The sequence below is a fragment of the Protomyctophum bolini genome, assembly GCF_963924005.1.
Source record: "Protomyctophum bolini genome assembly, chromosome: 5".
NCBI lineage: Eukaryota > Metazoa > Chordata > Actinopteri > Myctophiformes > Myctophidae > Protomyctophum > Protomyctophum bolini.
Window position 1 is genome coordinate 35,478,021 of NC_137866.1, and position 13,805 is coordinate 35,491,825.

At 40.6% G+C, this 13,805-nt stretch overlaps 1 protein-coding gene across 6 annotated transcripts in view; it reads right to left on the minus strand.

Moving 5' to 3' along the window:
* mtor (mechanistic target of rapamycin kinase) overlaps positions 1–13,805 on the minus strand; it is a 137,891-nt gene that overhangs the window by 68,228 nt on the left and 55,858 nt on the right. The window lies entirely within an intron of this gene.

The following is a 13,805-nucleotide window of genomic DNA, read 5'->3' on the forward strand; positions in this document are numbered from 1 at the left end:
CAAAGTTAAGAATTTAAATAGACTCCTCAGACTGAACTCTGAATCTCTTTCCCAACTCTCAACTTCATTATCTGCCATGTTTTACCACATTCTCCACTTACTCCCAGAAGCAGTGTGAACAGGCTGATTATATTTCTTAGCTTTTATTCTTAGCGTCATGTCTGTTCATTTTTGTATTACTCCTATTAGAAAAGCAGGTGACGGTCTCTATACCACTGTTGTTCATCACTTCAGAGCAAAAAGACCCCTAAGAAAACAAGTCTAAAATGAAATCATCCACTCTAAAAACAGACAGAACAGGTCATCATACAGTAAAAGCCATATGTACATCTAGACTGCTTTGGTTTGGAAGCCATTATAAACGTATAGTCGTGGTAAAAGCATTAAGTCAGTTCTTTAAATCCAAAATGTTGATTGAGTGTTGCCATCCGGGCGTCCCAGCCAGGTAATGAAGGCAGGCAAGGGTGCCAAATCGGAACAAAAACAAATCACACTTCACTCGGGAGGCCCCAACACTGTGGTACCAACAGCTTATGTTGCAAACGCTAAACCAATATGTGCTCATTAATCATGACAGAAAATTAAGCGAGAGTATGCACTACCTTTGGTTAGAAAGCAGTCAAAGCGCCTAGTGGGAATTCAGTAACTTTAGCCGTTGAAATGTGAAAGAAACTCAGCTCTCAAGTAAACTTAACACAGGGTGGAGAAACACTGCTTCCGTTCTCATGAAATCATCCTCACTCCATCCATCAGTATGCCATTCCATGTTTTAAAGTAGGGATGTCCCAATAAACTTTTTTTCACTTCTGATCCGATCCCGATACCTCAATTTCTGTGTTAGCCGATACCAGTGTTGTGATCTCATGTTGTGTCTCTATTTGAAAGCATTCCATTTTTGCTTTAAAATGACAGAAATATACAGCTACAAATGAAACCAAATGTAGGCTTATGGATCCATTTTTTGGTTCCATTTGTACACTCCCAGAGTGTACAAATCTCCCCACAGATGATACTTCAGATGTTTATGAGAGAGGAAAATCCAAGTCTCGCTACTGGACTTTGTCTAATCTAATCAGGAGGGGATCCATCCCCACTGATCCTTCCATTCCTTTATGCCTTTCGCTTGCCAAATGTCAACTCCATTCCTTAATGTAGACTATTTAGCTTCAAAATGCAGGAGGCTCGCCCAGATTCTGTAGAGTTAAGTAGAAAGCACGTTATTAGAAAAGCAAGTTATTAAAGCTCTAGTATGTGCCTGAGGTAATAACTTTCTTGTTGTTCCTGAGTCAAGGCTGACAACATTTGTTGTCAATGGGAATTTAATGTTTGCTTAAGACTACGTTTATGGACGGTAACCAAAAGCTGGATGTAGGAGAAAAGATGCCCAAAATAGGTTAAGGCAGCTTCAGTGGTTGCTCTACTGGTGAAGCATGCAAAAGGGGTGGTAAGGTGCAAGTAAGGTGTGTTATAACCAATTTTATTTTTATATTCCTTTAAACTATGCACCTAATATATACTGTACCAGCTCAGTGGCCTTGTGGTTAGAGTGTCCCTGCATTAGCATCAAGAGTTGGATTAATTTGGAGGTAAAGCCCTGTGACATACTAGCGTCATGTCCAGGGGGTGTACTTGTACATCAAGCTGCCTCACGCTATAGAAAGCTGCCTGACGCTACAGAAACAGGAGATATAGGCTCCTGTCGTATGGGCCTCATGGCTCGGCATGGCTTACTTACCTTATGAATCACCGTACATACAGTATAGTTATTACATATACTGCTATTAAACTGCCTAATTCCACTGATATTTATAACCACGCACCATATTATGTACACGTTTGTTTTCTGCTACTTTCCTTCTCTATTTATTTCTACTTTTATGAAACTGCACTGATGGAGCTTGTACAACAAATAATTTCACCCAGGTTCTTTTTTTTTTTGCACTTGTAAAGCTGCAATGTGACAAAAAGGTTGAGTAAGCAAATTTACTGTGTTATTACTATGTTCCATTATGCAAAACTTTATGGCAGTACCACCGCATCTTGCATGCAGCTGTCCGATCTAGTAGAGGAGAGCTGAAGGGTTCCTCACATGGATTTGCATTAGTCAAACAAGGCAATCTCCCCAGCGAGGCTCAGAGAGCTAAAGTAAAGAATCCCCACATGTAATTGAGGCCAGCTGGAACATGAGTGTGTACATACTGAACTACTCTGAACACTACTGATCCCCTTATGGTGTCAGTTTTTTTCTTAATCTTCTTTTTTTGAGAGTATGGGGGGCTTACAGAGCGGTACACTCCAAGAGAAACTGGCCAAAAATGGAAAAGCGACATTGGATGTCAGACACAAATCTGGCATTCTGCGCCTGAGGTAGCGTGCAGTTGCAGGGCGGCCAGAACGCAATCAGCAATGGTCTCAGACACTGGGACGGAGTGAGCGAAACCATCCAGCGATGTAGGGGTATTCTTTCCATTACGTAGTCGTAGCACCTTGTCCCGGCAGATTAGCAAGGGTGGAGCTGGGAGCGAGGGCTTTCCATTTTTGACAGCTCACACTCGGCTGCTTCCAAAACACTGCTTAATTTGACACTGGCACTTTCCAAGTTGACATTGTACACAAAGGGACCTTTGGAAAGAAATCCATCTAGGATATAGTATATACTGGGAAGCACTGACATGCTGTTGACTGACTCCTTTCCGGCAGAGCTAGAGAACAAGTAGGAAATGGGCTTGGAAAAACAAAAGCACATAAAGTCACCTCTCAACATAAGAGTCTTAACGACTTGAACCAAAATGACACCTTGGTAGAGGTTTGAGTTGTGTAGTTGACTTGAACCAAAATTACACCTTGGTAGAGGTTTGAGTTGTGCAGTTGACTTGAACCAAAATTACACCTTGATAGAGGTTTAAGTTGTGTAGTTGACTTGAACCAAAATGACACCTTGGTAGAGGTTTGAGTTGTGTAGTTGACTTGAACCGAAATTACACCTTGGTAGAGGTTTGAGTTGTGTAGTTGACTTGAACCAAAATGACACCTTGGTGATATTGAAGAGGCTTTGGATGTATAGTGGTTAACTGAGTAGTCAGCTGTGGGGTGGGGGTAGGGAACTGTGACGGACATTGTGAATTTGTTTGTTTAACTGTATGTAATGTGTTTTATTTTCGTTTTTTTCCCGTTTTTGTGAGGGTACCTACCCTAGGGGACACGGGGAGAACATGCAAACTCCACACAGAAAGGCCCTTTCGCCAACCCAGCCTCGGGTATGGGCACTGATGACGCAGAGGAGGAAACACGCCGCCAGCACCCACAGCATCCTGAGCGGGAATCGAACCCAGGACCTTCTAGCTGTGAGGCACAGCACTACCAACTGTGCCACAGCTTTTCACCAGAGGAGAAAAACTGAAATTATTTTGTTCTTATCCAAAATGAGTTAATAGTACGTACTCTTACTACTACTACTACATACTAGAGCAATGTCATAGCTGAATTTGACATATAAAAAAATGCTTAAACATGTAGCTAGGTGTAATGTTAGAGACCACAGAAGTGAACCTTTCAAGCCTGTTTTCTCAACTCGCTGTTTTCTGTAAGACATCACTCTAAGCCATATCTCCAAAAATGGTGGGTCAGACTGAACAACCAATATGTCAATTTGAAGCTATGATTCCATGCCTTTCATATGACATGAAAAAAAAATCCAATGGCAGTCGCCCAGTCAAATCTGGTCACAACTGTAATGTTGTCCTTTAAATGACATGCCCAAAATAGGATGCCAGGATTAATGTGGTTAATACTAAGTCATTTGTGCAGTCATACCGCTGCAGGGCATTCCGGTAGGCTTAAGCTTACTCATCGGTTGCACTGACTGACTAAACACCTTAAACACACACAGCCCCTGCAGTGCATTGAGTTCAATGTCTTGGTAAGAATCTTTGAGATTTCTCATCCTCCAGGAAAAACAGGCCCCTCGAAATTAATGTGGTTGAAGCTAAAACTATCTAGGTTTACAAGAAAGAAGGTTTACAAGAACGGCAATATGCGTGCCTTCGCTGGTGTCACACAAGAGCCAATCAAACCACTGGAACAGTCTCTCCATCAGTAAGAGTGCACTTCCTGTGGAAGTGGAAGTGCTGCATGCATGACTTGCTCTGTACAAATAAATACTATTAACTAATGTTCATTTACATCAAATAGCAGCGGGGCCCGCAATGCAGAAAGAAAGACTATTAACTAATGTTCATTACTTCATTTACATCAAATAGCAGTGCGGCCCGCAATGCAGAAAGAAAGACTATTAACTCATGTTCATTACTTCATTTACATCAAATAGCAGCGCGGCCCGCAATGCAGAAAGAAAGACTATTAACTCATGTTCATTACTTCATTTACATCAAATAGCATCGGGGCCCGCAATGCAGAAAGAAAGATAGATGAGAATTGAATGAGGGCAGCCCTCTTGACAATACCCACTTCTTTTATCTCATTCCAAAGACATTTTTGGAGAACTGATCGGTATCAAATTCTCCACATTAGATCGTCGTACGATAGTGAGCAGTTCAGTACATTAGGCCAAGACTAGCTTGGTTTTTTCCTGTTCCATGATCCATAAAAACGTGCGCCAGCAAGCTCCGACAATTAGGAAATGATTGACATAGAAAAGGCAGAGTGTTCCTATTTTTTCAGCTGGATATTTCAACAGGAGCACGGCTGAGCATTGACTGAACGAAAATGATAGTCTGCTACCGATTATTGACACACGTGGACGGACAGATGGATGTGCCGTGTGTAGTCACAAGCTAAACTTCAATCATTTAATTTAAGCTGTGGAACTACTTCGGAACGTTTGAGTTATCTCGTCATGTGCTTGAAAGGGTCCATCTTCAAAGTAAACTCCAGGCCTACAGGGTAAAGATTACTATGAAAAATACTGTGTGATATGAGTTGAGTATAATTACCACTCCATTTTTCAGGATAACTTGCCTAAACCTTCTCTATGCGACTAGTAGTCCCATCTGACAATACTATAACTATGTCCAAAACTATTCATAAAATTAAAAAACTAAGCTGTATTCCAATGGATCCAATGTAGTTATTATTTAGCTCTTGGTAATACTTTTCATTGGTTTTTACTACTAATAATTTCAACCTGCATGGTGTCCCTATCTTGGCCATGTCATTATGTAGGTGAAAATGTAAAAAAGAAAAAAGAATAATAATCTAAATCTTTTTGGTACTTTTGCACAACACTGTCATATTTATGGTTAAGAATAAAATAGGACATTAATTTAAGGAAAAGGAAAACACATACAAATATGAAATATGGATATATTATACAAGGTTTCTGCCTGACAGCAACAACAGTATCTAAACTTGCAGTACATGAACACACAACTAAAATCTTCCAGAAGCACAGACCCGCTGTGCTAGGAGAACATCGATCCAACCAGTCTGTAACGCGTTATCGCTATGGAATACAGGCTCTGAGCACGGAGCATCTGTGGAGAGAGCAACACGTCACTGCATGCAATGAGCGCAGGCAGGGTGTCACCCTTCCAGATGGTCCTGGAACTGCATTCATCCCTAACGCTTTGACTACTTCCAACAGTTTGACTTGTGCCATTGTTTCAAAATGGGCAACAAGAAAAGGGAGTTGTTTTAATGCATGAGCGGTTGCACTCTGAAGAAGAGAAAAATCCTTTCTAGCTTTGTTTGAAATCATTTGTGGTTGGAAATTAACCCCATTAACCCTGGCTAACCCTCCATTATTTTCTTTGTTCTTCTGTTAATCTTTTTTTTAAATAGCCGATCTACAAGCTCACAATAGGGTCATAGAGTGATGCATTGTGGGCTTGTACTCCATTTAGTATTATTTTTTCTACCTTTTTTACGACAATTTTTGCCACATTTTGAAAATGTGCCCACAATAGGGACGACTGGGCTAATGTGGTTAAATTAATATAGTAGGAACGGTTCCACACCATATATCGAAGATTGAATAAAATAAAAAAGAGAAATAATAACAACCCATAAGCGTTCTCTTTCAAGGACGTGATCATCTGAACATCTGAGAGTGAACCAAGGTGGGCTTTCTGTTGAAAAAGCATTCAAGTTAAATGTATGACGGTCATTATCGCTAATGTTCTGTTTGACGTTTTCTTTTTACCGCTTTCTTGTTTTCCGGCCAAACTCAGTTAGGCATGTTAGGGGACCACTGAGACGGCAGCCGGAGAAGCCATTCTCATCTATATGTTTACACCACGCTGTTAACACATCGGGACACTGGGGCAGAATGTTTCTCCTGGGTCTCTCACCTTCGGGTCAAGAGGCCGAGGGAAGAAAGTGAATCCAACAGCAAAACAAAAAAGAAAAAGGAAACAAAAAGCTGGAGCCTATAGCCCGTTAGGTCATCGGAATGCTGCGCTTGTATTGCTGTTTGGATGGAGACAAAAGGAGCAAGCTTTGAACAATGGGACAAGAGTGTCCATAGGCTACACATACAAAAATTAAACAGTAACAACTATCCACCCACATCTGGTTTCCTTGAATTATTTCAGCTTTGTGATTTACAGTAATCCTTTTGTTCTACAAAAAAATGAATTATGTTATAATAAATTTCCCTCTGGCTCTATGGAAAACAAGCTGCGGGAGGGTACAGTTGTCACAGTTTAACAGTGGGATTACGTTAGAACCATAAATTTGCAATGCTGGCTATTGGTCAAAGGAACAAGTGTGCCTTTACACACTGCATACAAACATAAAACTAATTTAGTCATTCCAAACCCAGGCCATGGAAAGAAGTATGGCATTTGTTAAGGTGATGACCATGATAAAGAGGCGATTACACCCTTTTTCAGAATTTCTATCATCAAACTTAATGACACAATCCACTTAAAATGGGTGAGAACCCCAGAAAAATACAAACAGACTCCACTGTCGTCAACAAGCAATCCGAAAATGTCAACACAACTGTTCCTTTTCGTTTGGCCCGATGTCACGCAATGTCCCTTTGAAGCCACACCACACAGACAACTTGCTTACACAAAGCAGAAGAGACCGCTCAAGTGGGATAGGGAGGGATAATCTGCGTTCCTTTCCCCCCGGGTATAATCTATTCCTGCTACTGGTTTTGCAGAGCGGGTCACAGACGGCCGGTACGTGGCTTGTGTCCCCACCCCACCATATAGGCACCACCTGGTAGCCATTGCAAACCAAAGCCACCCTGACCTCTTGGTGGCACGCCGGGGCTCGAGGTCTTCCGCTCAGACAGTTTGATGCATGCCCGGACGCATACCGTCTCCTTCATTATAAAAAATATGGAACCATTTATTTAACCTCCATGCGTGAGCAGGTTTTACTGGCTTGTAGAGCGCAGACACATTATGAGTAGCATCTTAAATTTGAAATCCCAGATAAGTCTAAACCAATCTGCGGAAATATTTATTCAATTTGTAATCGAATGTTAACCACTGATGCTCGTTATTCTTCGCTGTACGATGAATATCGGACGTCTACAACCTTGCATCGCATTGTGGCTCGTCGAGCTTGGTTATAGTTAGTATAATGACACACCCAAAATAGTTTTTTTTTTTTAATTATGTGGATCTCATGATCCACATTTGAACAACATGGCTCCAATGTAGATCTTCATATGGCCACCCTATGACAGTCAGTCATCTGATGATTCTACAGTATGACGTGCAACTCCAAAGTTTGGAAAAGTTTCAGTCCACTATATATATTTATTTATTTAAAGATATTATTTGGGATTTATTTGATAGTGTACAGTAAACTCACAGGAAAATGGGGGGGAGAGAGATGGGGAGTGACGAGTGTCGATCCCACGACACGCTGTCTAATCTGGCTGATTAGCAGCCTAGGTGCCCGGGCCACTAGGCCGGACCGGGCCATAAAACAATGTCTGTGCCCTATTGGCACTGTGCAAAAGTAATGTGGTCCTGATCGGTCCAACGGTTGGTGAGATTAGCTTCCGGACACACAGACAGACACGCACAGTCCCTTTTCTAGACTGCTTGCCTCTGAGGAGCCACGACGTAAAAGAAAAGGTCATATTTATAGACCTGTGATTTCCTTTATCTGCCGTCGATATTGTGTAAACTCCAGTCGATCAGCAGCAATCATGAACTTGGATGCTGATAAACAGGCATCTTCTGTTTGCAATTAAAACAAAATGTTATCCACCGGACTCCAGAAAGGCTCTCGTCGTCCGTCACCACTGATTTGTATCAAATGGAGTCAAGCTACAAAAGAATCATCATATCGATATCACAGCTGTAACAGTCCAACATTGAAAAAGTTCATCCGCTGTACATGTTTTTAAGACAGGACGACATGATATAGTCTGAAAGAAACAGCCAGGTGCTCAAGAGAAATAAATACCGTATTAATATTGAAGATGGAAAGAAAGTTTAATTAGGACATGCCCCTCCATGTCCTGAAAAAGACCACTGAGTTCAAACATATTGACCATTTTACTTTGACAAATTGCTTTAATAAAGGCTTTTTTTATTATAAACCTTGCCTCCTGACGTTTCTTGGGTGACTGGGTAGAAGATGTTACCCCTTAATAAATATTATATAAGAGGGAAGACCGGAGAGAAGAGAGAAAGCCTTGGAATGCACTGGCTCTCACTTTCAACCACCACCTTTCCCCCTAATTGAACCCATGAGTGATCTGAAGCTCTGGGCTGGCCTCTCCGGTCACAGAGTGGCTCCATTTCCAATGTTTTTTCAAAGGGGGGTTGGGTGGGGGACAGAGACTGCAAAGAAGTCTCTTGACGAGAAACACTGGTCATGATTTGCTACGTCAGCTTATTTATCTTGTCTATCTAAGGTTGTGATTGTTTTATTGTTCTTTACGTTTATTCCAATGGAAATCAGTGCTATAGAATGTTTGTTCAGTAACAAGTGACTCCCACATCTTATACGTTCATACGTTCAATTCGTTCATGGCAAAAATAGCTGTTCAAAGTGTTGTCACAAAGCTTATTGAGCTTTGTGTAGATATTTTTTAATTTTACAACATTTTGGAGAAAAAAATTATGGTGTCCCGCAGTGGAATGTGAGGGCCTTCCATGGGGGTTGTATAAATATGGGGGGACCGTCGGTGGAAGTTTATTTGGTTTTAACACCTCTAATGTCGACGTGGTTAGAGGCTGCACTGTTTGGCAGAACGGTGTCTGAAGGGGGGGGAGGAAAACAGAACGGCATGATGCTAAGCATATAAAACAGTGTCCAGCTGGACCTCGCGGCACCGAGCAGTGAATGACAGAGTCCAGGGCCGGAGGAAAAGCTATACCGCTGGGGACACCTTGCCGGAGACTGGGATCTGACTCACACAGTACAGTTAAGGCTATGAGAATGTCCAGGAAAGCAAATTATACGCTTTTTTCCACAAAACACTGACTCACAAACCATTACTTCAGGTTAAGAGTTATGAGCATGTCAACAGACACTGGCGACAGCATGCCATCAATTCCGGACAGTTATTGGAATTTTCTGTGACTTTAACTGTAACTGATCATTATTTACAACTTTGTAAAGTCTGTATTTTGAGAATGGAGACATGATATTTTTGTTTTATGAAACGGACACAAAACACAGAACCATGCTACTAGTAATTTAAGCATTGTGTAGAGGTTGATTCAACGTCTGCCAATATTGTAAGTCCATATAAAAGAAACATTGACACACTTGTGTACCATACATGAGAGATAGGCTGTCCAGATATATCCTAATCTGGACAGCATTTCTAAATTAGCTTTGTAGTTTATCTGTGTTTAGATGAACGTGTTATAAATCAGCCAACTATGACATTGTCACTTTATCTCCAAAATTCCATCTTTTTTATGATATATTTTGGGCTTTTGGTTAAAAGGAAAACACGGACACCAGAGGACGAACCGTGCTCTTGTTTCCAATGCAGCTGTATTGCATTTGTTGTAACAAAGTCAAATCTTTTAACACAATCATGATTATGGTCACTCAGTTGGTCATTACTCTGTGTAAGATTACCATCTAGAATCTAGATGGTATCAAAACTATAATGGAAATGTAACTGAGAATATCCAGGAAAATGCAGCATGAGGTAATGCAACTTCGACAATCATCTAAGCCATGCGTGTGTTGTTGTAAATGCGGTTAAGACAAATACAATAAATGGGTACTGGTTTTGTCTTTAGACGAGGGCCAAATGAGGGAAACTAAATAAATACTGAAATATGTATGGGGATATTAATCAGAGAGAGACAATTATAACCTCAACATATTGAAAATTCATACATTTTCTAACCCCCTCCTCGGATGTTTGCACAGAGTTGACAAATAGGCTTATTACTCCCATATGGTTGGTAGGGAGACAACCAATACGGAGAATTGAAAACATATGTCAACATCTCAGGAGGACAAAGCCATGTGCACTGGAGACGTACATTGCGAAGCAGTGATCAGTTCGAAAGAGCAGCCAGTGACAAACGTTGAGCTAAATGTCCGGACACGAGAGTGATGTTCCTCCAAATGATTTCACCTTCAACTCAGTGATACAACAAATCAACAGCAGGATGGACCTTCACACAATTGTGTTTTTTTGTGCGATATGGGGGCTAAGGAAAGACATTTTACATTCCTGTACTCAATCACGATTCAGATGAAAACTGCTGCTTTTCCGGACCGTGTGCAGATAAATTTAGAGAGGGGTGCCTGCCAAGTGATTAGTGGAGAGGAAGGGGGTTCATGGGGAAGAGGTGAGGATTTATGCATTGAGGTATCGAGTGAGGGTAAAGGTGTCAAGTTTTTGTTTTGTTTTGTTCCATGTCTATCTACAGTACTTGTTAACAAGGACTGGGCAATATCTATCTTGCCCAACCCTAACCACCACTCTACAACTAAAGAAATATAGTGTCTGAATTATATATATAAAATAATAATGTGATCAATGTGTTTTTGAACTAATGATTGATTCCAGTCACAAAATGTAAATGTAAATATAAATAAGGGTAATGGCCTGGGTCGCACACACCAAGACTGCATTTCAGTATTTAATTCTTGCATTTTGGACAAGAGACAAACATTTGGGCTATCCAGCCTTCCTTCATCAGTGCTATCCAGCCTTCCTTCATCAGTGCTATCCAGCCATGTGTGCGACCCATTACCGTTATTTATATGATATGTTTTTGAACGGGTAACGCACCTACTGTAAGTCAGAGCGCGGTGGTCACATGAAGAGTCACAAAATGGAAACGTATACATGTACTGTAGCTATGGTTTCTGTGGCTTTAAGAGCTACAGGTACATGGTTGGCTTTGTATTGTTTAGTAAAGTCCTGTAATGTTGGCAGGATGTCAAAAGTACCCCACTGGCCAAGTGGTCCAGGCGCATGCCACATATAGGCTCTGGCCTGACAGCATGTTGTGTGTTCGAGTCCCGTTCATGACGACCTTTTCTGCATGTCTCTCCCTCCCTCTTTCCTGCCTATCTTAACTATCAATAAAGGAATAAAAGCCAACAACTAATCTAAAAAATGCTTTTTTTGATTTAAGCTACAAAAAAACACACAATTTCCATGATATCTGGGGCATTGAGTTACAGGTACACAGTTGCCATTGTACTGCTTAATAAAAGTCCAAAACATATAATGTTGGCCAGTTGTCAGAAGTCCTTGACCGCACTAGACCGCACGATTGAAGCCACATGATGTATTGTAAACAAATCATTTTGCTATGGTTTCTGGGGCATGGCTTTGAGAGTTACAGGTACAATGTTCCCTTTGTATTGTTTAATAAAGTCCTTGAAAAGTAGAATGTTGTCAGGTTATGTAAATCCAAAACCACACTAATGAAATGGAAGTCAGAGACAATACCAAATATTTATTTTACCGTCTTTCTTTGAGTCAGTGTGCCCATTTTACACACTATACTCATTCACAGTGCCCCTCTTGACACAGGAGTCCACTTTGTTCCTATTCATCCATTTGTCAGGGAAGCTTGCAGCTTGCAATGAGAACGGAAAATAAAATACACAGGCAAGGCCAATCTGTCACAGAAATGTTGTTCGTGTTAGCTAGAAATTCTGTGCAGATCAAAAGCATGATTGATCCGACCATATTTATTACAGAGCTGGTCAGAGCACACAATGTCTCCTCCAACTGTATAGTGTAATATCCTAACAGTCCTCAATGAGACACTTCTTAAAGTTATACCCACGTCAAGAGAGCAGCAGCTAGGGCTGTCAAAAGTATTACATAATTGCTTGATCGACATAATCATAATTATTTTTGAATAATTGTGTTGTGTTAATCACAATTATTTACACAACAATTAATCGTCAGCTAAAATGTCGTGACAGTCCAAGGAGGAGCAGGGAAAGGAAACTGCACTGCTATTCTTGCATTGGCACAGCAAGTGTCCCTAAATGGTAATATTCTATGCAAAAAGGAATCAGCAGATTTACACTAATAGACACTAGACAGGGCTGCAAATAGCAAGGATCAGACAGCTGTCCCTGTACAACCGCCACAATAGCAGCAGGCCATGTCTGACTCATGGCCTACACAAGTGGTTACAATTAGTTTTACAACAAATGCCTTAACTTCTTTTTTTGTGAATGAAATGTTATTTCAACAAATCAGCATGGTAGAGTATGTTAATACAATATTATAGCTAACACAACTGCGGTGGAAACAGCAGGGAAATACGACTATGTCACTGCTCTTCTATTGAGACATGTTGTGATCCTGTGGTCTGGTAGGACCACTACTGGTTGACAAGTGGTATTGCCTGAATGTCAAAATGTAATTTCTCCCCTCAGCAAGCACGTCAGGGGTCTTTCTGACTATTGGCTCAGTGGTAAAAATGTCAGCACCTGCGCGAGTGATATACTTTGTCATTATGATAAACAGCAAAAATAGCCGATCTACAAGCTCTACAAGTTTCTCCTTTGATGACAGAATACATGGTCACTGTCACGTGGAAACCTTGTATGTCCAAAACTGTTAATAATAATAATTTAGTCAATTTGTAAAATGTATTTCATCACAGCACAAGCCCTTGTTAATACTTTCCATTGGTCCAATATTTACAAAACCCACAGAAACACTTTCACTTTCCAGATTCTTTTTGGAAAGAATTTCCAAGCTCACAACTTCTAATGAGCTTGTAGATCAGCTATTTTCGATGCTTTTGTGACACTTTTGAATGATGAAGTAGGGCTTAAATTTAAGGGGGGGTGGGGTGGGGACATTGAAGGTTGCATTGTGGGAATAAAAGGTTTCTTCCGACAGCATGTAGCATCTTGCTTTGACCTTCTTGTGAAATGCCGTGCAAATGTCCAGAACTCCCAATTAGACCGTTATGTTCTCAACCACCTCTTCGTTCTTGTTTCACAGTAACAACAATGTAATTATAACGTGTTTGCTGAACTATTTATTTGGGGAAAAAGTGTTTGCAAACCAGGGTGATTATAGTTAACCTCATAAACCCAGAAAACCCATGAAAAAAGGAGGGGTATAGTTGACTCCGGTCAACTAAGTATATACTGTACTGTAGTGTTTAAGTGCTAAGACTAAAACTAAAGGGAAAAATGTATTTGTTATTGAACAATGCAAAACTAACTAAAACTAAATAGAATTGTATGTAAAAAAAAAAAAGGAATCACATTTGTTTTAGATTTTACACCATCATGTGTCATGTCATGATTCCTTATTCAACCTTTTTTCAGCTTCTATAATCAAGGCTTTCCTTACAATGCCTGAAGAACTAAATAAACTAAACTGAAACACTCATTAACAATATTCA